Source organism: Camelus bactrianus, chromosome 8, assembly GCF_048773025.1.
Source record: "Camelus bactrianus isolate YW-2024 breed Bactrian camel chromosome 8, ASM4877302v1, whole genome shotgun sequence".
In the NCBI taxonomy this organism is placed as follows: Eukaryota; Metazoa; Chordata; class Mammalia; order Artiodactyla; family Camelidae; genus Camelus; species Camelus bactrianus.
Genome location: NC_133546.1, coordinates 81,883,694 through 81,908,178, shown reverse-complemented (window position 1 = coordinate 81,908,178; position 24,485 = coordinate 81,883,694). Strand labels below are relative to the sequence as shown.

At 41.9% G+C, this 24,485-nt stretch overlaps 2 pseudogenes; one reads left to right on the top strand and one right to left on the bottom strand.

Moving 5' to 3' along the window:
- Positions 1–751: 751 nt before the first annotated feature.
- Positions 752–22,069, bottom strand: LOC141578284 (actin-related protein 3B-like; annotated as a pseudogene).
- On the top strand, positions 22,068–24,485 carry LOC141578283 (diphosphoinositol polyphosphate phosphohydrolase 2 pseudogene; annotated as a pseudogene).

Below are 24,485 nucleotides of genomic sequence, written 5' to 3'. Positions count from 1 at the left end.
ACCTCATTCTTTTTAAAGGCTGACTAGTATTCTACTGTCCAGATGAAATAAACTGTATTAAGCCCTCCCTACTGAGCCTGGTCCTCTCCCCCCTAAGGTGCAGGCCCCTGCATCTGTGAAGGGGAGACGTGGTCTTGGGGGAAGAGCAGGATGTGCAGACAGAGGTGAGCAGGCAGGGAAGCAGGGCCAGCTGACTGCCACTTTCTGCCCCTCCCCTCTGGCTTTCAGCAACACTTCCTTCATCCTACAGTTACATGAACTGCCTTTTTCTCCTTTCAAGTTTCAAAATTCCCTGCACTCAAAGAATTTTGGAGAAACATTACATGAGCATTTTCTGATTGTTCATTTCAGATTCCTCCTTCTCTCTGACAACAACACATCTGGCACTAATCTAAATACTCATGAAGCAAGACCAGCAAACTCACAGAAAGCAAGAGGGGAAGGACCCCCTTGATCTTTCAGTCAACATGGAGGGTTAAAATTGTCCAATTTAAAAATACAGCTGGGCAGATAAGAATAAGAGATACTAGAATATTTAAATCAAATGCTTCTGGCTAACTGAGTTATATTGCCAAGCATTTAAGTCACCCTCACTCCAAGAAAAATATTTTACCAGGAATCAGGCCCTTAACAAATCCTATAAAACAGAAGTCAAATAGGACTATCTGCAGACTGATGGTAAGGGTCTATTATTCTCAGAATGCTGGGCCTTTAATTTCAGAATGAAATCCAAGCATGTTACCCAAGCAGCTTATACCTTATATAGCAGATGGTGGACATCAATGGGACAGTTCTGTGTTACTTTGTCAACAACATCTGAGATGGATTGCATAAAATCCAGGTTGGTGAACAGAATTTTGTACAGATATAAAAGAAACAATACACATTTCTCTCAACAACTTTTTTAAAATGTAACTTTAACAAATACAGAATTCACTATGCCTTTTAAACCATCACATTGGAATGAATGTGTCAAATTAATCCAAGTGACTCTGTGCATGGAGTGATGGTGACATGTCCCTTCAAGAGATGAAATGTGTGGGTTTAGAGAGGGAAAAGAAATCAAACAGTAACAAAGACAGACCAGCCCTGCATTAGAATACACAGTGACTCAAACTTTATATGAGATTGTAAAAAGCAAGTGCTCAGTGTATGTGGCATGTAATGAAAAATATTGTAGATAATGAGCATGTGATGTATAGACACTAATGTCATGAAAAAGTTAGCCAGGATATAAGAAAAAACCTAGTCATTGACTCACACTGTAAATCTGAGCTAGAAGACTGGGAATGGGGAATGGTGGTGGCTTCTAGGTGAAACAATCAATATGGTAATAACCATGTTATTAACTAAAAAATCTTACATTCAATTCCATAAGTGAAATAAGCTAAAGTATAAGTAATTCAATTACAAAATTCTTAAAAATGCTTTAAAAATCATGAAAAGTGTCAATGTGCTCGAGGGAAGAAGAAGGTGCCATGAAGCTGTTCACTGGACTTTGCTGGTTTATGTCTATTTTAACTGAAGTCTATCACGAGCGAATGAGTGCCGTGATATCAGGTACTGTCAGACATACATTGTGTGCCATTTCCCTGAACAGTCATACACATCGAAGAACAGGCAGTGGTTTGTATTTACCTATTAAATGTAAACTGAATGAGGCAGAAAAATATACCAAAATACAAATAAAGTCCATTTTACTTAAACCTTAAAATATTGCCTCTTAGTTACTGCTTTTACAAACGCAGTAATAATTCTTTGTGACTACTTGCTAAACTGATGATATCTTTAATTCTTCTTTCCAAGGCTGTCCTCAGACAGAAGCTTTATCTAACTTGCAGCAGGGAACACAGCAGGACCAGCTGTACTGGGTTAAATGTTGGACTGGGGATGGATCGTCATGTGTGATGGGAAGGTTATATGTACGCTATCGTACTCTTATACAGAGGCAAATTCCAATCAATCCTCGAGATTAACTAGTTTTCTTATCAGTAGGAGATGAATTTCAAATCCATTCTCTTCTATTGCTCTTAAAGCTTCTTCCTAACCACTCTTGGTTTAACCAACCATTAACTGTTTAACAGATAGCCAGACCCAAAGAGGAGCATGATGAAACACCCAGTCAAGTGCGTGGACCATGCAGGAGCCAGAGCAGCCACTGAAGCTGCAGCCTACACTCCCAAGGTCCTCCCTGAAAGGTGGCCACCTCACTTGGGAGCCCAACGGGGAGCCACTCTTGCACACACGAGGTGACAGCATTGCTCCACACACGTCATTCTCTGCACACTCAGAAAGCAAACGTCTTACCTCTGGGTGAAAGAAAATTTCAGGGCCTGGGAAACTTTCCTAGCCAACATCGATAATGAATTTCTTCTGGCTTATGGCATTGTTCCCTGTTTGCTGTTTCATCCACTTCCGCTGATCCACGTCATACTTGGCAAACTTCTTGACTATATTGGGGCAAATGTGACAGTACTTCTCCTGCAGACACACACACAGAGATGTCACCAGGCATTAGCGGCCACCCAGTCTGCCCTCCGGCAAACACCCAGTAACTCCAGCACCACAAACCCCCGACATCAGTCCTGCCCAATGCCACAGCTCCAAGGGACACTTTCTGGGCTCAGTGATGCCTAACAGCTATGCTCTGGCCACGTACTCTGCTTTCTTTCCAGCTCTGCTATTAGTCCCAGCCTCACTGTGTCACATGTTGCTGCCTACTATCTGAGATGATGTCTGACGGTGCCTATCAAGTTCCTAGTCTCCATCTCCTCTCTTCTTACTCCTTGTATGCCCCCACGTGGCACCTGCCCAGGCACTCGCTGCCACCCACTGGGACAAGCAGACCCACATCGCAGCCCAACCCATATCTGAAGGCAGCAGATCTGGCCCTGTGGTCACCACATCCGATTGGCAGGTGGTTAACCTGCTCTGCGGTCTGACACAGCACACTCAGTGGCTCCATGACAGAGAGTTAGTGAGTGCCTAGGCACGTGGGATGCACAAGTGAATAAAACACACACAGACCCCTGCCCACTGGCCCATACACTGGCTGAGAGTCAGAGTAACAAGTGACAGTGATAAATAAGTAAATGGCAGAGCACTTTATAAGGTGCTGGGACCATGAACCAAAGGAAAGCCCGACTTTGACAGGATGGAGCTGCCACACATTGGGGCATGAGAACCCGCTCAGTGCCAGCCCCAGCCTGTGCTGTGCAAAGTGTTTCCTCAGCTGGTGATGCCTGACTGGGGGTCTCTGGGTTGATCATCTGTCCTTAGAGCTAACCTCACAAGAACAGCAGTTGGCCCCTGGGTACCGGATTCTGAAAGTCAGCTTCCTGTGGGCCAGGTGGGCTTTGTTAAATGCCTGCACTTTGTCAGGCCCAAAGCTGGTGCTCGGGAGGACTTCTGAAGTCATTTTCATGATACTAAGTTCAAAATTTCTTAGAATCCCTGAAATGAAACCTAATACCATCCTTGGTATACTCTGCACAACTGTAAGACTGATGGGCCAGACTTTCTACACACCCCTGTTCTCACTGATAACTGAGTGAGTGGGTCACCCCATACAACTTCAAATCTACCAGGCTGAGGGCAGAAACAGTAAGTTGTCCTAAGACACCAGGTCAATGTCTCGCAGCAACTCAGAGGCTTAACTGAAGGCAGGAAGTGCCTCCACAGTGTTGATGGTGTGCAGTGTGTCAGCCCCAAGTCCTGGACCACCACTGTCCCCACCAACAGAATCCACGCATCCACAGGCCCACTCCTGCCCACAGGGGCAACAAGACACAGGGTAACTCTGACCCACTCCCACAGAGGGAAGTGGGGCAAGAACTAACTGACAGCAGGGATGGGGTGGCTGACCTGCAGGGAACACAAGGAGCTCTTCCACTGCCTACCTTCATGGCTGAGTGATACATTGTCACTGCCCAAATGGGCCAAAACTGGTTCAGGGTCAGAGATGGACCCCAGAGAGCCAGTGAGGAAGGTAAAGCCCACCACGAGGACTAGGAGAGCAGCCTCTGTCACAGTCAGCATACTCAGGGCCCTTCTCACCTGCATGGCCACCCCGACAGTCAGGAGCCAGAGGCTGTGAGACATATTGGTAACAGGAATGGGGAGGTGAGGGAACTTGGGTCAACTATCCAAATTTATTTCCTTGAAGAAACACAAGGAAAGGACTAGGGGAAGTTCTAGGAAATATTTTAACATAAAAAGAAAGTCTTATGCTACTTCTGTAAACCTTCCCCCAGGGGGAAAGGATTGACTCCCATGGGCTGCCCAGGACCACACACCCAAGCTGTGAAGTGACCCATCCCTGGAAACTCTAGTCCTGGGCACACCCGGGCACCCAGCCACCCTACTCACACGGGCCCTGACTCGCACCTGTGCACCCTGTCCTAAAAATACCTCTCCATCCACCAAGAGTGTCATGCAAAATGTGGGACTCCCCCCAGGCACTAGCTTTCCTTCAACCAGCTTGTTACTGGGTGCAAAAGTGGGAGGGAATGGGGGAGGCTAACCTCCCTTAAACTCCCCTGCAGCTCAGAAACTGTGTGTTCAAGGTCACATGTCACTTCCATGCTTAAATTTTTCTCCAAAAACAAAATCTTTGCTCTTTAAATAATAATTATCCTTGTATTACTAAGAATCTCTTCATTTTGACTAAAACAAAACAAAAACAAAACAGTAATTTGTCCTGATTTTGCAACCTGAAGAGAAAATTGCTTTGAAAGGGGTCTGTCAACTGCTACCTACAGAGTGACACAAAGACCAAACCGATGGATCAGTCAAGTGGGCATTTTAAATAAGGACCAATGAGCCATTTTCCTCCGAATCTTACTGATTTAATTTTAGAGCTTCCTGTAACTCCTCCAGCATGGTAACGGAGTCTAGAAAACATAGGTGGACTCTGATCAATGATTCACCCTAGAACAGCATCACTCTGAATGGTAATTCTCAGGGTACAGAACCACACACAGCAAGAGCTGGAAATGAGTTTGAATTCTGGCTGACTGCACAGGATTCCTCACAGTCACTGCTGCTGCTGTCTGCTCCTTACTCGGGAAATGAAGCCTGGAGGGAGAGGTGCAAGACACATTGGCTAATTGAAGGTTCTGTCTAATCAGGCTCCAATTAAATGACATCGTACTAGGCAGGATGCTCAATACCAGTTATCAAGCTGCTCTCATTTACAGCTGGAGAACTCCACAAGCATCCATGTTCAGAGAAGAGGCTAAGTTTTCAGCCCCTTAATTCAAGTGGTAAACAGATGGAGACCCACATTCATGGGGAGGGGAGGGAAGGCACAGTGGGAGCAGGGGTGGTGGCCACAAGGGGAAATGTGCAAACACTATTTCTCTCTCACAACCAAACTGGCCCATTTCCCATCTGTTTTTACCTTAATGGCCTTTGTGGACTCCAGTGGTTGCTCAGGAGGGATTCCCACCTCCCTCTCACTTGGCGGCTGTTGAATGAAATACATATCTCTACCTGCAATAGGGATGTGTTTGATGCAGCTTCCAATTACCTAACCTTCCACCTGGGGAGACAGAGAGGCAAAACACCATGTGAGTAACTCCAGGAGGAAAGCCCTCCCTGGACTGTAAGTTAGACTTCTGCCCCCACCTGCCCTGGCAATGCAAGCATTTACTGAATCTCCACTCTGTGCAAAGCTCAGGACTGGGGGAGGGGGAATAAAATGACCATGCATGCAATTCCATTAGGAGAACCTGAGATGCTCTGTAAGCAAATTGGCCTTTCCATTAGGAATGTGAAGAGAAAACCACAGAAGGCAGTTAATTTCCAAAATGCTGCTGTCTGTCCGAAAAATGGGTCATTTTATTGTTCCTCTAACAAAAAGGAAAAAGTTTTAACTATTAATTTTATAAACATTTTTATTGAGTTATAGGCATTTTACAATGTTTTGTCAAATTCCAGTGTAGAGCACAATTTTTCAGTTATACATGAACATATATATATTCATTGTCACATTTTTTTTTTTGCTTTTTAACTATTAATTTTTAAACCAACTACAAATTGGCTTGCATTTAAAAGTCAACCACCTGGTTAGCATGCAGGACTTAGAGTGTGACAACCTGGACTCAGATCCTGGTTCCACATCTGTGGGCAGAGTAACCATGGCCACTTCTGTTAACACATATATTTCAGCCTTGGCACCTTCACCCATCATATGCGGTGAGTGGGTGCACAGAAGAGACCCAGTGACAGGCAGCAGGTCAAGTACACAGCATGGTTTAGGCATGCATTAAAGACTCAATAACCGATCTGCTCACTCTAGTAAGAGCTGCACTTGGTAGGAAGGAACAGTCTGGCAGGTACCCCTCAACCCTATGCTATGTGAGATCCATGCTGGGGGGAGTTTGGATCCGCTCACCCAGCTGCCCTCCCGGACCAGTGACCAGGCTGTCAGCCATCACCAGCAGGAGAGGGCCAGGAGCTGCTGTGTGGTCCCAGGTCCTCACCAGCCCCCTGGGGTGCCACTCAACATGCAGGCCACAGGCTGAGAAAGTCCAGCTCATGCTGGTGGGAGTAGCTGTGCAGAGTGGACAATGTCCCCACCTGCACCAGGTAGAGGAGGCACTCTGAGCTCCCTGATGGCACTGGCTGCTTGTCACACACTCATGGAGACAGAAGGCTGGAGCAAATCCTCATCCATCTGACAGATGGATCAGTTCAACTATGTACAAGCACAGTTACCACTGAAGTTGCAAGAACAGGTGACTGAATTCCTCTTATGTCTTCTGAGGTGCCCAACTTCTAGAAGTGAGAGAGTGTGTAGCCTTTCTCAGGAGCCCAAGCCAATTGTAAAATATTTAAGATCAAGATAAAAGATATGTACACATTATTAAAATAAAAAAATCATAAGAACAGTAGCTCTCACAAACAGAAACTATTCACAATTTCTATACTCAATACATTACATATAACATTTTCTAAAATTAATTCAACCCATGTTGAGTATCAGCTTCATCACAGATTAAATATATTAAAACAAACCACAGCCAATGGTAGGAAAACAAGTAAGTGAGTTGTGCTACACCCACATGATGGGCTGTCAGGTAGTTACTAAATATATTTCCACAGAGTACTTAACCATAAAGATACATCAGGGATAAGTCAATATGCAAAATACAACCTCAGGAGCACATTGTACAATTAGAACATGAAATCAGATGGATGGTATCCCAACTGTGCTTAAAATGTGTGTTGTTTGTCTAAGAAAAAGAGCTCAGTAGACTATACCAAAAAAGTGTGGCACAGTCCTCTGGGCAGGTTTGTGGGTCATTCTATTTTCTTCTTTACATTTCCCCATTTTACCTAAATTTTGTACAGTAAATGTAATTTTTATAAATAGGGGGAAAAAACTGCATTAAGTAACAGAGAAAAATTTGAACAACAACTTTCTCTGTGGGCCTGCACGTAGTGTGAAACTTGTTTCAGATGCACAGGGGAAGCCAGGAAGCAGACCCACAGGCACAGGCCCTGACCTTGGCCTGCACTGACCTCTGAGGACGTGACCTCAGAGAGGAGCCAGGCAGGACCACACAGCAAGTGGCACCTAAACACCTCACACCCAGGAGTGAGCAGTGTTCTGAGACTGGATGAAGGGGCTGCGAGCACAGAGCATGCTCTGCAGGACTCCTGCCTCTCCTCACCCCCGGGCAAAGGGGACACTGGCAGGGTGCAATGACAGAGGGGAAAGATTTGGCTTTTTCCTCCTGACTGTAGACACATCAGCCTCCCCCTGCAGTGATTTCTGAACTTTGAGGTATTAAAGCACCAGCATATTAGTACATCATCTCTGCAATGTCCTGAAATAAAACAGTGACTATTTTTAAATGAAATAAATGAATTGTTTTTTTTTAAAAACTAGTTTGCATTTTTTTAATTTGTCTTAGTTGATTTACAAAATTCTGTTAGTTTCCAGTGTATAGCATAGTGATTCATTTATTGCATTTTTAAAAGGAGCTTAGCACATAAACACACAAACCTATATTTGCACAAAAGATACTTGTAATACACAAAATAACAAACATTAGTATCAGGGGTTGCCTCCAAGAAGGGACGTGGAGAAGGAAAGGCAGGTCTGAATTCCCAATGTAACCCCCTCCAGATAGCTTCAATTTATTAAAAAAATAACTTTAAATAATTCATTTAAATAGTCCATTGAACCAAATATATATATATATATATACATAGTCTCTTGAAGCCTGAATTAGAAATCACTTCTGTTATATTTTGAAAATTAAAACCAAAAAGTGACATTGCAGAGCATCCTACAAGTCAAGGTGAACAATCTCTCCTTCTTGGCTCTTAAAAAATTTTTAAAAAGCAAGAAACAAATCCTCTCCAGAGGATTGTCACAGAACACAAAATCATCCTCCAAATGTTCATGTGCCGCACCCACTGATATCCAGATTACAGTTCAGAATGAAAGCCAGGAAAACCCTCCTGGCAAAGTGACACCGGGGCCAAGCAGAGCCCAGGGACATCAGACGACTTCTGACACCAGACTGCACAAATCTGCTACTGCAAATTTCCAACTGCCAGTGCCACAGACACTAGGCATCTTCCACTTTCTCACACAACTGTGTTTAAAGGCTCTTGTTACCTTTGCTAAGTACAGGTATGTCTTCAAAAGTGTTGCTTTAACAGAAGGGTTTTTTCTTTCACTGCTTCCTTCACCTCAAATCAGGTTAGGCCCACAGACAGAGCAGAACTCAGTGCCCTGCTGACCATTGGGATAGTGTGAGTGACCCCATCCCTGTTGTCAATGATGATTCCTGTTAATGTGTGTTCACCAACTTGTCATGATGTCCAGTACACAGCTAAGGCCAGCACTGCCTTCACAAATACCACAGAGACCATCAGCATGGGGACTTTCTCAAGTGTTCCACAAGCATATCTTCAGGTTGGAGCAATAAGCCCTTTCTTTCTTACTGAGTCTGAATGACCTTTCCCTTCCCTACCTTCCATCTTCCTCCCAAATCCAAATTCCAAAGTGGACAACTAACATGTAAATTCTGTGCACTTAATCTGGAGGTGTCAACTTCTCAGTAAGATAAATCAAAGCTTTGGAAAGAAAAGCCAGAGAGAAAGGAATTTTATTGTGGAATCAGGAGGTTTTAATTTCTAATCCACTGGTTCCCAGTGTGGGTCCACAGATGGATTGCAATAAGACTACTTGTGGGGACTTTAGAAAGACAAAATACTGGGCCTGGCACCCAGAAATTCTCATCTGGCAGAACCAGGATAGTGGTTCTCAACCAGGGGCAATTTTGCCCCCAAGGAGCACCTGGCAATATCTGGTGCCATTTCTCGCTGTCACACTTGAGGGAGGGGAGTCTGGTGGTGGTGCTTCCCCTGGTGGGTCAAGACCAGAGATGCTGCTAGACATCCCACAACACACAGCTCAGTACCCTCCACTCCCCTGAGGACTGCCCGATCCAAAATTTTGAGGCTGGAAACCCGTGGTCTGATATAAATTCTGAGAATGTGTATTTTGAAAAAAACACTTTTGAGGAGACCTTGCTGCATAGATCACTTTGAGAACCACTGGGCCAGTGTTTCCTGAATTGTCTCCTACTCCATGGAACAGAAACAGCTTAGGGGTGGGGGAATATTTCTGGTTAAATTTGGAAGTGGTGGAATAAACAGAGTTTTCTAATGTAGTCATTTTCAGAGCCTTTAAGACATCACTGTCTACTGAGAATCACCACACAGAGGACACAGCATGTGGAATCTTCCAAGTTAAACATCTATGCAACTCCTCCTCTTTTTTCCTACAAGTAAGGGAATAGAATATGCAGGAAGCATTTTGGAAAACAATTTTATCATTTATTCCCCCAAATTTCAGTCAATTCCCTTATATAGAGGCAGATACATTACACCTAAAAACAACAAACACCCCCACGAAGAACAAGCAGCTTCAGGGGAAGTTCTGCAAACTCATGGAACCACAGGAGCTCAGATCCACAAAGGGAAACCCTTGAAAGACATTTATTTTGTTTCATTTTGTTTTGTTTTAACAGATTCTATAGTATATTTTCTTTTTTATGATCAGAAGTAAAAAAAGCCAAAGAACCACACCTACATCTTGATCTTGTCTTCCTGAGGATACCTTAGATTTTAATGAATGTAAACAGACAAAAGCTGGACAAACTCTACACCAGCAGTAAAAACATAAATCACAGAAATTGCTCTGTACAGTGTTTGAGCTCAGACCTGAATGGGATGAGTTCATGTGCACTTGAGTGCATGGGAAAAGAAACCACACCACACAATCTTACAGAGGCCTCTAGAATCACCATTTCTTCCACATTAGACAACTAAGGTCACTTGGGAATCATGAAAGTCACTTGTCCTTACCTGAACTGCAATGTAGAGTCCCGGTACATTAAATAATTTGAACATAATTTCTGCAAGATATTCTTTATTTTCTGGTGTATTCAGAGGAGGTTCTGTCTGTAAGGAAATATTCACTATATTTAGTGTTCACCCAAATTTCATGTAATTACATCAGAACAGCAAAATGTTAATCTAAAAGCATGTTCATTAAGATGCTGTACAACTCCTTAATTTGACAGACAGAGTACACCCAGAGTGATTGATTAAACATATTTTGGCTGTGAGGTTTAAAATCTTTGAGAGAGTAAAGCCTCTCTAAACACTTCTGCTCTGACTAATCCACCCCAAAACAAGAACAAGCTACAGAAAAGGAATCTCCACCTCGGATAACAGAACACCCAAACACCGTGAATCTGAAGAGACGTGCACTGAGCTGCCAAGGGCAATAACAGCCCCACTGAGACCAGATGAGTGAGGACATGGAAAGAGAACACCAGTGACTTCAGATACCAGGCAATATCCAGTTCTCCAGAGAAGAGCAAAAGCAGAGAGCCCTTGCTTGGAGTCAGAGCAGTCTGAGCAGCACAGCTGCAGGAGCCTCGCTCCCCAGGTCGCTCCACTCAGAGCACAGGCAGCAACGTGAGAAGTTACACCTCCACCATCAGCTGTGAGAAAGACAAGCCTGGGACAGAAGCTGCTTCACCCAGACACTGCCCACCACCCAGCCTAAACCCGACACATAGCCAGTTCAGAAAGAGATCCCCTCACTCAAAGATGAGAAAAGAACACAAAGAGACTAGCCAAACACCATATAAAAACACTCAAAGAAGAAGAGAAGGGAGAGAGAAAATAGGGAAAAACAAATGGCAGATAAAAAACATGTACCCAGAAAAATATAAAAATAAAGCAGATGAATATCATGACATAGATATCCGAGTTTTTTAAAATGTCTATTTAAAATAATAACTATTATCTAATAGGAGGAAATTAACAGGATTACAGAAAGATAAAAATAAATAAAACTGCTTTTTGTCATTCAGCAATATGTTGAACATTTTTCCATGTTAATAAATATGGATTTACATCACATATTTAAGCTAGGGAAAAAAAGAGAGAGAAAAGGAGAAAAAAAAAAAAAAAGAAAGGAAAAAAAATCTAGGCCTTTTGGCAAAAAAATAAATAAATAAAAATCCACATTACCCTTTGTTATATACTGAGCTGTGTGTCCCAAAACTCTTATGCTGAAGCTGCAACCCTCAGGTGACTGTGTTTGGAGATGAAGCCCCTAGAGGGGTAATCCAGGATCAGTGAGGTCACAGGACAGCACTAACATCTCTGCAGGATAAGGCAGAGGGATCAGGGAGCTCTCTCTCACTCACACACAGAGGAAGAGCCACACAAGGACCTGGTGAGAAGGAGGCCATCTGCAAGCCAGGAAGAGAGATTTGATCATAAACCAACCATGATGGCACCTTGATCTCAGACCTAAAGCCCCCAGAGCTGTGAGAAAACAACTGTCTGTTGTTGAAGCCACTCAGCCTATGGTGTTTTGTTAGGCTTATTGAGCAGAGAACATACTCTATAAGCAGGAAAAGGGCAGCCTGTCTTGGCCATTGGCACAGCTGCATGCAGGACACTGGGACACACAGGGCCACATTTACAGACTTTTCTGGCAGGAAAATATGACCCCAGAATTCTATATCTGGCCACACTGCCAATCAAGTCTGTTGCAAAAACAAAATATCTTTAAACATACAACAACTTGAGAGAATTTGGTTTCTATGAACCCTTCATGAATTAACCATCAGACAATAAGCTTTAGCCAAATAATAAGAATGCCCAAAGTACAGCCAAAGACTTACAGTGAGCAAGTAGTCCATTTAAGATGTAGGGATAAATGTTTTTCTTTTCTGGGAGAATCTATAGCTATAGAATAGAATGTAAATATTATAAATTAAAACAACAGGAGTAGTATCAAGTTGACAGGCACAGATGGAAAGGAGGAAAATATAAAGACACTGATGCCCTTGTGTCATGGAATCAAAAGATATTGTTTTCTTGGTAGAGCAGCAGAAACACCAGTAAACATAAAGTCACAAACATAAATCTCAGAGTAAATTCACTAACATAAACAATCAAAAGCAGGTGATAGAAGAAAGGAGGAGGAGGTAAGAAATGTGGCCATGTACCAACGTGGTCACTAAGCACAGTAGGAAGTAATCATCCCTAAACAAATACAGGTAAATATCTTATACAAAAGTACAGTTATGTTAAAATATGTTTTACCAATTATCAGAACGAATATGCACCCAATAGAAACCAAAGAGAAAGCCAAGCCTGAGTTTTAAAATATCCATACATAAATAAAACACACTAAAACCAGAAAGCACAGCACCAGAAAAGCAGTTGTGACCACACACACCTGCCACACAGCCCAGGCCATTTCAGCACGGGCAACGGGAGAGCTCCAACTCCAATCAGCCCAGCTACACCCCACCTTCGATTTTACCAAGTTTGGAAAGTGATTTCCTCTCTCCATGCATAATTAGCACTGACTTCACAGGAGTCTAAACAAAGTGCTCATGGCAGCACCTGGCATGGGGAACGTACTCAGTGAAAGTGCATTATTATCACTAAAATCATCAGCATGTACCAGTGAAAAACTCACCTACTGAAGAGAAAGTCTCTGAACACAGACTATGAGACAAAATCAAATTCCATTGTCAAGCCAAGGGACATCTAAAACAAGGTGCCTCAGAGAGGTGCACAGTTGTCACAGCTTCCAAGATCAGAAAAAACATAACTGCACATAACAAGGAACTGATTACACAGATTAGGTCACATCCATAAAATGTAACACTTTGCAGCAATTAAAAAGGATGGGCAGTGTGTCTGCAGATATGAAACAATATCTACTATAAATTTGCTACATGAAAAGAGGCCTCTCCATACATACACATTCTTAAATATACTTCTGTATCTACAACATTTTTTTTAAAAAGCAAGGTGTATGAGGGAGAGAAATGAGGAGCTGTTTATGGGCACAAAGTTTTGATCTTGCAAGATGGAAAAGTTCTAGAGTTCTGTTACATCACAATATCAATGTAGGTAACGTTACCAAATGATACATTTAAAACTGTGTTAAGTGGGTAAATTTCATATATTTCAAATTATAATTTCTAAAATTTTTAAAGTAAAAATCAAAATGTACCATAGTATGTCAATTTTGTTACCATTTTATGAATCAAGTTTATGTATAATCCATGTGCCTGCACATAATTATTGCTGGTTAAGCACCAGTAAAGTTGGTTTCCTCCAGGAAGGGGATCTGGAAGGCAACACAGAAGTGGGAAAGAGACACTCTTGCACTGGAAATCGTACTGCACCTTTTGAATTCTGTGCTGTGTTTATGCTAACTCTTCAAGCAAATAATCAAATCTGGCTATCAACTAGCTGGGGGCTTTAGTTTATACTCCTGTCTGATACAAAGCTCAAACATCATGCCCCAAGTAAGTTTTAATTACTCTGATTAGAATCAACACACTCCCTGAATGGGAGAGAGAAAGCAATCTTAAGACATAGACAAGAAATAATAAAGTCATCAAAAGCAGATTGTAAGTAAATGATCTAAACGTTATTCAACAACACATTACTTATTTTAATGTGCCTACCTCAAGGGGCTGAGATCAAATTAGTTAATACCTTAATGTTCCCAGTACACATTTAGCACTGTGTTAGTGATTACTATATCAGATTTTTTTTTTTTTTAGTTTTCTTTCATTTAAAGCACATGAAGAATAGCTGTGGATTCCAATATTTAGGTTACAATATATCTCCTTATGACACCTCCTATCAACCTGAAAAACAGGCCTAATAACTACCTACCCCACAATTGTCTGTGGGATTAAATAAGTGAGTTAATTCATGCAAATGCTTGGTGGGGAGAGGGCTGGGCCTTTAGCAAGTGCTGAATATATCAACAATCAACTGTAATATCAAGAATATAACTCAGGCCAGAAGAAATTGAATGTATTAACTCCAGAGACCTAGAGTCTTCTCTTACCTTGAAGAGGAATCCAAGCACCTTAATAAGTTAATTTTATAAACATAACATTTAAACTGATTAGAGGGGGGAATAGGATGAAAAGAGGAAGGCTAGAAAGGTATGCAAAGTGGGAGCATAGTCATGCAATGTTTCCTTCCTGCCTGGTTTAAAAAAAATGTGAGCCTATAGAAGGCATTCCAACAAGAAGTAGATTAACCCTGGCTCTGGATTCTTCCTGGGTTTAATTTCAGTGTCAAGTGATGTTCCAAATAAATCCCAGATGAATGAAAAATATATAAAAAACATCAAAGGAAAGTAGGTTTACTTACATAAAAATTTACAATTATAGATGTTCAAAAACATAACCTACAAAAAATCAAGTGAGAAAAAGTATCTGCTTATGACAAAAAATTCTTATCTGTTATATGAAAGAGTTCACACCATAAACAGATTGTGGCCATACATACAACAGAATATTATTCAGCCCTAAAAAAGGAAGGAAATTCTGACACATGCTACAATGTGGCTGAACCCTGAAGACCTTATACGAAGTGAAATAAGCCAGTCATGAAAGGACTAATACTGGATGATTCCACTTATATGAGGACCCAGAAGAGTTACAGTCATAGAGACAGAGGGGTGATGGTGGGGGCTAGGGCTGGGAGAGGGGGAAAGAGAGTTATTCTTTAATGTGGACAGAGTTTCAGTTTGGAAGATGAAGAAGTTCCTGAGATGGATGGTGGTGATGGTTGCACAACAATGTCAATGTACGCAACTCACCAAACTGTACATTCAGAAATGGTTAAAATGATAAATTTTATGGTATGTGCATTTTATCACAAAAGAAAAATTTAAGTAGAATAAAGTTCAAAGAAATCATAGCAACAATAAAAGCAATAAAACACTGATATATACAAAACCCAGGACATGAATATGCAATTCACAAAGGAGAAAATACAACTAATAAATACATGAAAAACTGTTTAAGATCAAAGGTATTCAAACTGCAAATTAAAAAGTCAAATAATCAAAAATGATATTAATCAATCCTAAGAGTTCAAATAATGTGGCTTCTTGTACATTGAAGATTTCAGTGTGAAATGGTATACCAGAGATTCAAAATTATTAACACATCTGGACCTCCAAATTATATATATATATATATATAATTTTTATATTCTTAATATAAAAATTCTCTAAATATAGAAAAAAATGTGCAAATATTAATTTATGTTATGTCTTACAAAACCAAGAAACTGGAAACAAAAGTAAACATCTAAAAATAGTGGGGCTGCTAAACAGACAGGAAACAACCACTGGATACATGATTGCATGACCATTAAAGCGAGGATTATGAAAACCGTGCAAGAAAATGGGGGAGAGGGATGGAGGACACAATATTGAATGCAAAATCATATAAAAACATGAGTGAAAAGATTAAGTATAGCTATACTAAATGTTAATATTTATGATAATGGGATAGGAGTGTGAAAAGCCCCACAAGAATCTTCCAAATTTTCTAAATCGCACTTATAGTTCTATAATAAGAAAAAAAAATTCATTACAAGAGTTGTGAAACCCTGAGTTACAGCCTGTGTGCGAAGGCCACAGAAACTCCAAATACAACTTCCTGGTTTATTTCTCCACAGGCGGAGAAGCTAACAGAAGAAAGACTTCACCCCAGGGCAGAAGCCACAGCACATCCTGGTGTGGCTTTTCCCTAGCCTGTTGGCTCTGTAACGTGGAAAACACTTTCCATATCCAACCACAGTTGTGAAGACAGCTGAATTCTTGATCTGCCACTGTCTTCATACCTGTAGTCACATCATTATGGCAGGCACTGCAATTTCCCTACCCAGTATCTATTCTGCCTTCTGCCTTAATGACAGACCACTGATCAATCACAGGCCCAGAAAACAGCATTTCCCAGACTTCCTGGTGTACAGGGATGGCTAAGTAAGTTCTGGCCAATAAGAAGCAAAAGTTATTGGATGTGTCTTCTGGGAAAGCTCCTTACAAGGTTGAAGGTAGACTCATGTAGTAGGCCCACTTCTGCTCTTAACCCCTTCTTTCCTGGAATATGGAGGTGATGACTGGAGCTGCAGCAGCTAACTTGTGATCTAAGGCAATCTTAGAATGGAAGCCATATGCTAAATATACTAGAGCACACAGATTCCTAATGACACCAGAAACCTGACATACCAGCACTGCCCTCCCTGCTACAAATGACTTTAAGAAAAATAAAACCTTTAACTTGCTTAAATCACTGATTTTTACACTTTAGTACTTGCTGCCAAACAATTCACCATCTGTGAAGAACTAACATTAAAATTTATACACTTCCATTAAGAGAATGTTTACAATAAAATTAGGTTCTCCTGGCTCCTGAATCAAATTCAGCATTATTAAAGACACATTCTTCTGGGTTCTCAGAACCATAATCATAAATCTATGTTTTCCTCAATCCTCCTTTTCTCCTATGTTTACCACCAGTGATTGTTCCTTTAGAGGACTAATTTAAATAAAACCTTCCAAAAACCATTATTTATATATAACGAGATCTAAATTGGAGATATCAAGTTTTTCTTATTTTTTAAATACTGAAGTATATGATTAAAACTTCACATGAATGCAAGTTACATAAGCATTTTATTCATAATAATGATAAAATGTCATCAAGTATTAATTCAAAAATGAATAATTAGTACTATAAAAATCAATCCATATTTCTGGATAAAGAAAGCAAGCTGAACACATGCAACTAATATTGCTCCAGTCCCAAAACTCTCCATAACTGCAGTAAAGAAACATTTTTAAAAACATAAATCCTCAAGGAAGGGCAAGTAGGAGTGGAGATGACAATATACTGAAAATGGGAAGAACACGGGCCAGCAGTAACAGACTCAGCAGCGCCAAGGATGTCCAGCTCCACACCGGCCAGTGCTAGTGTACAGGACAGAGCAGGTCTGAGCCACCCTCATGAACCAGGAAGGGAGTTACTGCGGTAAGCCAGGACAAGCCACATGTCATGGTGATTATTATGTGTCAGCTTGACTGGGCTAAGGGGTACTCCGAGAGATGGTAAACCATTCTTTCTGGGGTGTGCCTGAGAGGGTGTCTCTGGAAGAGCTTAGCATGCAGCAGACTGAGTAAGGAGGCTTGCCCTTGCCAATGTGGGTTGGCAGCACACAGGCTACTGAGGACTTGATTGGAACAAAAGGATGAAGGAAGGGTGATCCTCCATCCCTGAGCTGGGACACACATCTTTCCTGCTCTCAGGTGGATGGCAGAGCTCCTGTTTCCCAGCATCCTTGGGCAGCACTGCTGCTTGCTCTTCCTCCCCTGATTCATATTCAAAAAGGTTTGCAAATCTCCTCTACAGTTACAATTCAATTTCCCTTCAAGAGCACTGCAGTTCTTTAGAATATATGATTCTGTCTTGAACTCTGGGAAATTCAGTATTAGAGAAAAGAGTGTGGTTCCCATTTGCTATCTGTTTAGTCCACGTGACCAACATGAGTTGAGTCTCTGAAACTTCTTGAAAAACATGAGCCCTACTGAGCTCATTCCCACCATGGATGTGCAGATGTCTGTCATGGCAGTCAGAAGGGACAATTTCATAGGCTACTGAGGGAACTTTAATTTAAAACTTTTAGACTCTTTTACACCAAGAAGCCATTAGCTGATGTAGTGATTCAGTAAATGTTTTCAATGAATTTCTGGACATGGCCACAAATCCCTGTACCTGCTTCACTCCCCTTCAATTATCCCATTAACTGATGAGGAAGGACATAAGCCTGAGATAAAACCACCCTTCTCATAACTTCCTCTGTCACATCATGCAGCAAACACACCTCCTAACTTCAAAGTACAATAAATGTAACACAATATTTTCTTACGTTTAATGTAATAAACAATTATTTTTGAAAATTCTTTTCAGATACTCATTTTTGGCAAAGGACTTAAGCTTTTCCATATTCATACCAAACACCTCCAGTTCGTTCCCAGCAATTGGTTTTATTGTACTGCGGTGTATATGCCAGCTAGAGCAGAAAAATTCCTGGTAGGAAAAATTTCCTGTGGGCTGTGTCCTGGTGATTGCATTTGCTCCACGGGCCTAAGACCCAGACTCCCTCTGAGCAGAGCGGGATGGGGCAGGCAGGGAGAGGAAGCTGGGCCCCAGGCCCATGCCTGGAGTCCTATCAACAGGTAGTTATGTGACGTATGAGAGAAGGGAACATGCCAAGCATGGCAGGTGGGAGTCTGTAATCTGTTTTGGCTGTAAAGACAAAGCCACTCAGACATACTGTCAGTTTCCTGGCTCCAAGTATTTTACATAAACCATCGTAGATACACAGGAGAGAAAATACACAGTGGCCTGTAAAACACAGTACTTGGACGTGGCAATTCCTAGTTGTAAAGATACAGCCAGGAAAAAGCTTAGAGCACTTTCAAGGACTTGATTTAATAGACACAAAATATATAGATTCCACTAACTACCATAACAGCCTTGTACTTAACATATTTTAAGCCAGATAATTCTAAAGAATATTCCATATTTAACATTAGGAAGAATTATATAATTGGATCAGGGACCATTTGACAATGCACTAGCATGGAAAATACGCAAAGCTAAATTATGTAGGTTTTAATGTGCAGCTTATGTTACATGCAATTGCTCTCCTTAAAGTGTTTTATACATGTAATTAATTTTAACTTAAAAAGAACATAAAACAATGAAAACAGGCTCCACAACCAAGATACACTTCTCTTCATTTCTCTGTATTGTTTTATTTCATCTGAACAAGATCAATTACATCCACAATATCAGGGCCTGTAACTCAGCTCAGTGTTAGTGTGAGATTTAACCTTGGCAAAACAGCACCTTGACTCAGCTCCCTCTGCTGTAAGAAGCAAAGGTCAGAGCCAACCAGTTATTTCAGGAGGACACCTAACTACACAGGTGGTTTCCTACCCAAACCCATTCCTCCCTCCTCATTCCTTGCTGCTGGAGGCCGGTTTAGGTACTTACCTCTTGGGGCCAGGTGATGAGATGTGGTCCCCTCACCAGGAACAGGAGAGAATCTTGACCCATCAAAATGTACCAAAGTAATTTTGTTCCCCTCTAGGGCCCACACTGGGCACGGACAGACAGGGCAAATCTGCTAGGAAGGTTTCTGAGGATGAGAGTCTTAATTCTAAAACTCTGAAAGTAAATACACCAAAAGTCAGTACAGGAACTCGGGCAGCCACCCTGGGGCCTGAGGGGAACCAGCATAAGAGGCCAAACAGATGAATTAGGCTGGGTTCTCACCTCCATCTCTGAGCTGCTCAAGTAACCAGTCCTGAGTGGCCTGACACTGGCATCCTGTTTTGTGGGATAATAAGCCTTCTTTGGTTTTGGACATTTTGGTTGAGCCTTCTGTTATTTGCCCAAAAAGCACTCCAACTCATACAAAGAGCTTTAGTGGGAATTAAAAACTCCCCAGGGAAGAATATCCTGGGTTTAAAATCTAAGCAACCAAGAATCCACAGGGCTCTTCTCTCAGTCCCAGTTACTCACCATCAAAAAGTGATGGCCCTCAGGTTCAGCTCAGGGAAAATTAAAAATAACTTGTTCCATGAACCTCTCCATTAGATCTCAGTCTTCAATTATTCCGTGTCTTATTGGCCACTAAAGCAAGAGAAATCAAACTATGTCAAGCTTCAGTCCATGTCAGTAAGAGCAACAGATTTAAAAACACTGGCCCAGAAGAGACTGAGTTATTAGAGAAAACAGGTCCTTTGCACTGGGTGAATGTTAATTTATGTAAAGAAATAACAGGCACTTTACCAGAAATATTAAGTTATATTATCATTTATATTCTACTTCACATCTCTAAGTACAAAGTATCATCTTAACAGTGGAGTAATAGATGCAAAAGTACAGCTAATCCGCCATACCGTTCCATTTGGAGTTTGGAGGTTTTTAGAACAAATACCTAGTTAAACAATTTTAGTGCTTCTTTTTAATTAATCAGTCTACAGCTCTTCTACATCTGACAGGTCAGTGAGTCAACCTGCAATTTTCCACAGAAGCAGATCTTGCTCTCACATGAAGCCCAGCATTCCCAGAGTCAATCCTGCATTCTGGGGTTTCTTAAATTCACTTGATTCCCCACATGAAAAATACCTTGTTCAATTAACACAACACTGTAAATCAACTATACTTCAATTTTGAAAAATACCCCATTCAAAACCAACAAAAACAAAACCTCTTTTCCAACACAAGAATAAAATACACAGCTGACAAGTACAATTGCTATGAAATCTACCATTTTGCATGATTCATCCTACTCTCTGTTCTTGGTGATACACTTATAGAGGCAAATCCCGGTGGGGAGTTTACCTTTGTGGCATACGTGGGTTTATCTATGGCTTCATCCCCTATGAAAAAGTCCAGGTCATCAACTCCCCTCAGCACCCACCTTTGGGCTTGGTCAACCACTTTTGCTGACTCTCTGATGGCAATACCTTAGGGAGAACAACGCAAAGATTTCTGTCTTCATCCATACTCATTTCAAGGGTCAAGGAAGCATAATATAACCCCTGTGTATGTACAAGTAAATTTTCAATGTCAGGGTCTTATTTGGAATTGAGAGTGTTCACAGAAAAGACGCTATCACAGAGCACATAAAGTAATACAGAAACCTTTCTTATGTTCTGGTATTATTTTTAGTGCGGCACAAAGGAGCCTAGCTGGTCTGCTTTTAATACTGACAAAAGATGAATTACTAAATTTTTCAGTTTCATTTGAAAAAACATCCCTCATGATAGTGAAGTGAAAAGCACATATCAATCGGTTCCAAATTTTAGAATACAATGTAGAAGGACACAAAATTAAAAATACAATGTGAAAGAAGAAAATAAACTGAAAAATGCTCATACACTCTCAAGTCATTTTAATAAAACTGTGTCACACAGATTTAAAATATATTTTTATTCTTGTTACAAAATCACTAAAAGAAAAAACTGAGGTTGCTGACTAATATCTCACAAGAAAAATTCAATAATCAAACAACTGTATTATGTAAAAATATTAATGGCTTTATGATATATTATTTTAATAACAGTTTAACCACGATATTTAGGAATATACTTATAGTTAATAATCATATGAAACTTCACTGTAGAATTTAACATCTAATGAAATGTGGAAAGCTTCATGAAGATTCAATTTTCCACTTAAATTCCTAACCCCTGGTCACACTTTGCTTTCCCATAAACTCATCTTCATCAAATTTATTCCAAAACAAATGAGTAAACATATACAACCATTTTTAAAAGTAGAGTATTTGTAGTTCCCAATTTATTAGAAATGAAGAATAACAGCAAAGCTAAGGGAGTGAATTTTAAACCTTGCCCTCAGAAAGGCATCTTGAAATAATAGCTTGAAAAGGTAGGAAAAAAAAAGAGGTACAGGACAGAAATCACTTTGCTCACCTCCTCTTCTGACTCCATCTCACTGCCGCACTTGGTCCAGAAGCTTTCAAATTACAGAAGGTGGCACAAATCCAAAGCGCAGGATTTCTGCAGGACTAAGGCAGCAGGCGTGACGTGGACGTGCTGGGGGCGGAGCCCAGAGGAAGCATCCGGGGCAGAAGCAGCGAGCATGCCAGGACCACGAGGCCGAGAGTGGGGTTCGGGAGGTCTGGAGGGCCGGGAGGAACTGCGGCAACTGCAGCCACAAACACACCCGTTCCCGAACACAGACCCCGCCACGGGCGGCGCACTGACGGGCACCGCGCAGCCACCTGTGCACACGCAGCACGTCAGAGGTCCCTGACGGGACGGCCCGCAGCCGACACCAAACGCCTCGCGCGGCCGCGGCGCTGCTGCCGGGCCGGCGGGAGCCCCTGCAGCCGTCTCCCCGCACCTCGCGCCCCGCTCCGCCCTGGGCGGCGGCGGCAGCGGCGGGAACCGGGGCGAGCGGGCGGCGGGCTCCGGGGAAAGCCGCAGACGCCCGGGCGGAGGCCGCGCTCCCTCCAGGGCGCCCTGGCTGCAGGGACCGGCGCTCGCTCCTCGCCCCGCGTCGGAGCGGCCGCCGGCTCTGGGACTGACCGGCCACGTCTCCCTGGGCCCCGACTTGCCCTCGCCCCCGCGCCCCGGCGGGGTGGCGGCCTCCGCAGGGGCCGCGGCAGCGAGAGCCCGCCTCTGGGATGAGGTCCAAGCCCCCCTAGGCCGCGGACCTAGGACCGCGAGGGCTTCAAGAAGCGGGCGGCGTCCCTGTGCTTCCGGAGCGAGCAGGAGGACGAGGTGCTGCAGGTGGGCAGGCGTCGGTCCCTGACCAGTGGACTGGCCCAGGAGGAGGACTGGAGCCCCAGGAGGAGCCTGCCGGTGCTGCCGTGAGTGAGGCTTACCAAGAGGCTGGAGTCAAAGGAAAGTCAGGCAGACTCCTGGGCATATATGAGAACCAAGACAGAAAGCACAGGACATATGTCTATGTCCTTACTGTCACTGAAATATTAGAAGACTGGGAAGATTCTGTTAATACAGGAAGGGAGATAGAGTGGTTCAAAGTAAAGGATGCCATCAAGTTCTCCAGTGTCATAAGCCTGTACATGCAGAGTATCTGGAAAAATTAAAGCTGGGTTGCTCGCCAACCAGTGGAAATTCCACAGTCCCTTCCCTTCCAGAGAGTAACACCTTGTTTGTAGCTGCTGCACAGCGAACCTCTGGGCTGCCATCCAGCATAAGATAGACAGGGTTGGAAGGACCTCTTCCACCATGTGCAATCTCATGGGCAGAGGCTTCTTTATTTTCCTTGACAAATATCTGAAGGACGCTTACAAACTGAATTTGCCATGCGGGATTTTTTTTAACAATCTGCTTGATTTTTAGGTGCTTTCAAATCTTCTTTAAAAAGAAAAAAAATAGTGTAAAATATTTTAATAAGCCAAAGCCATGTGGAATTTTTTTTTTTTTTAGATGCCTTAAATGTGCTCTTCCACCCAGCCCACCCACCTTGTTATTTTGGTTGGCATTTTCACTTTTTCCCCAGTATTTTTTTATCCATTTGATGTCAGTCTGTGGTTTTTGTCAGATCAACATACTTGTGGGTATATTATCCCGGTGAATTGTCTTCTCATTCACAATATTAACATATTCAATGAATCCATTTGTCAACTCGTTTATCTCAATTTTCACAACTGGTACTATGTCACTAGCTACCTGATATGGCCAATTCCCCTGTAACTCAATAGTCCTTTAATACAGAGTTTAATTCTATGTAGCTGGTGAGTTTTAGGCAGTTACTGTAAGCAAAATGCATGTAGTAGATATCTTATCATGGAACCTGTATTCATGGAATTGAATTAGGGTGCTCAGTTGCCAATTCCCTTTATTCATAATCTCTCTTTACACAGAACACACAAGAACCATATTTCCCTCAATGTAAATTGCTGCTTTTAAATATATATTTTCAGTTTAAATTTAGTGACATCTCTTCAGTTAAACTTGCTGGTTACCAGTAAACACCTTAAATAGCAGTCAGTGGTGACTGCATCAGAATTGAGTAAAATGGCCTTCTTGTTCACCTGTTACAGACCTAGGTTTTTAGGGTGCCTCAGAATGTCTCATCTTTTATAGGTGGTCAGCAGGTAGGTACTATTTATCATGTAACTAATTACTGGGACACTGGAATGTACCTAAGAATTATTTTGTCTTATTTTTATATTCACATAAATCCAAGAATCCCATCTAAAACACATAAATACCTAATCTGAAATGCCTGTACTTCCTCAACCAAGTCAGAGATGAGATGGGGCAAGTAAAAGATGGTTCTCTATGTAGATATTAGCTTTTTGTAAAGATCATAACTGTTGAGTATAAAGTAGGAATAAGCATAGTTAGACATTTGTTGTACAAATTGTTAACCTTTAAAAATATAATTGCTGCTGAAAATAGTGCTGTTATAAGGAAAATCAGTGCCACCATTTTAAAACTGGGCTCTTGTGCCATAAAAGCAGCTGAGCTAAATACGAGTATTAGTTCACAAATTAAGGCTTCCAAAGGAATAAGACAGAAAAAC